At 38.7% G+C, this 2,135-nt stretch overlaps 1 long non-coding RNA gene across 1 annotated transcript; it reads left to right on the top strand.

Moving 5' to 3' along the window:
• Positions 1–400: 400 nt before the first annotated feature.
• Positions 401–913, top strand: LOC137573478 (uncharacterized). Its single transcript, XR_011031897.1, has 3 exons — positions 401–519; positions 648–768; positions 839–913. It is a non-coding gene; the product is annotated as an uncharacterized lncRNA (long non-coding RNA).
• The last annotated feature ends 1,222 nt before the right edge of the window (positions 914–2,135 follow it).

Genomic DNA, 2,135 nt, shown 5'->3' with positions numbered 1-2,135 from the left:
AACGAGGATCACGATTTCCTACTTTAATTATGTAGGTTTCGAATTATTAAATTGCGGAAAGCCAATCGGAGTGGCTGCAATTAATTTTGTGTGGGTGAATTCAAATTGTGTGTGGACATATGTATGTGTGTAAATGTGTGCTTAACGCGGCAAAAGTATTACATGTGTATGTACCTATGTACATACATACATATGTATGGATGCAAAAATTATTTGACATAAATAATTTATGCCGATGGACTAATGATCAGCCCGTGGAGTGTGCTGTACACTTTAAGTAAAGGTAAGTGGTACTTTATTAATTCTCGATTATTAAGCACCTCTACTTGCAGGTTAGAAAACAGCTGTTTTTACATGTAGGAATGTATATGTGTGTATATATGTACATACATATGTATGTATGTATTGCTATGCAATTGGACTTTTGGACAATCCGAATTTCGAAGAATGGAAAAAAAAATGCACTTCATAAACACAAAAATGATCGGGAAATACCATGTAACCCTTGGAACAGGTCAGGTATGTACATACAAGTATACAAAAGTGTGTAGGTCGCTATGGAAGAGCGGGAAGCCTCACACTTTTATAAGTTTGTAATGGAATATAATGTGAATGAGATTTTTAATAAGAAATGTTGTACTTATCAGGAATTCCGCCGATGCAAGCTGGAATAGCGGAAGGATATCCGGCTCGAAGGACCAATGTTCGTGGAGGGGCGGAAGGATCCCAATAAATTACAAGTGGTTGGCTGGTGCCAATTTCTTCTGGGTGAGCGAGGGATGAATTAATAACGCGCGATAACTTCGGTTAAAAAACTTATGCTTTATTAAATGCACAGGTGGCCGACACACACGAAATGTTTCGGGTTAAAAGTATACAAATTTCGAGATAGAAAATTCTGAAGAGAAGGAACGGGTGTTCGGGTGAAAATCTCGGATTAGATTGAATATGGCGATTTACAGGAGAACCCTTCGTCACCCTCCTCAGTATGACCGAATTCGGTTTTGGGAAAAACCCTACGCCTCACACTCTGCTGTTCAATCGGTGGCGTGAACAATAGGAAATCCTTTACTTCTTGCAGATTCCTTGTGTTGGATAGAGATTGCTCATATAGTGCGTGGTTGAATCTATCCAATTTTCTTGTCATATGAAACATTATGACATCATCTGATGATTCCATATTAACGCTTAGGTTTTTTAAGGCTTGCAATGATTCAAAAATGTTATCATGCAAATTTTTTATAGAAGCTGCGTCATTTCCCACATTTGGGTGATCAAACAGCTTTGTCAGTATGGCTGTTACTAGCAGTAGTTTATTATTAAATCGTTTCTGCAATATTGACCAAGCAGTGTTGTAATGGGCCTCTGTTAATTCCAGGTGTCGTATCAATCGCTCTGCTTCTCCAGAGAGGTTTGATTTTAAGTACCACATTTTATCCATTGTGGAGACAATCGACTCATGAACCACTTTTTTATAGATGTCATGAAATTGTTGCCATTTTTTTATAATCCCATCAAATTTTGGAATGGGAATTTTGGGTAGTTGCAATGATTGTATCGATTGCAACACAGGTGGTGATTGTATCACTACATTTTCTGCTGGTGCCACACAGAATTTCAGCATTGTATTTTCTGCGGCCACAAACGTAGTTATATTATATCCGGCTTTGGCTAAATATTCTGCTAGCCGATGAATCTCATAATGGATTTCTTCAATTTGCGTCCTTAGTTTGCCGACTACCGATTTGTATTTTATTTTTGGTTCAGGCACTATTTGTCTTAATGTCCGACAATGAATACAGCAGCGCGGTTTGCTTGCGAATCAGTGGTTTGATCATGACTCGCTCTTCCTCTCGTTGGCGAGCTTGCCTCTCTAGTTGTATCTTTGCCAAATGGTCCTTCCAATCTTCTATTGCATTAGTTACAACCGCCTTCATTTTGTTGAAATAGTCCGTTACAAAGTAGCCATCTTCTGTTGGCACGTTATTTAATTTGTCCATTATCTTCTGATGACTTTCTCGAAGTTCTCCCACATGTATTCCAGGAGGTCAAGTTTCTCCTCGAAATAGGATGGCTTCGTCTTCCTGGCGATAGAATCCTTTTTGCTATTCCGAATGAAGGCCTGAATTGCCTCT

This window comes from Drosophila tropicalis, unplaced genomic scaffold (genome assembly GCF_018151085.1).
Source record: "Drosophila tropicalis isolate 14030-0801.00 unplaced genomic scaffold, ASM1815108v1 contig_401, whole genome shotgun sequence".
NCBI classification, from domain to species: domain Eukaryota; kingdom Metazoa; phylum Arthropoda; class Insecta; order Diptera; family Drosophilidae; genus Drosophila; species Drosophila tropicalis.
The sequence above is the reverse complement of the archived record's forward strand: the minus strand, read 5'-3'. Positions and strand labels throughout refer to the sequence as shown.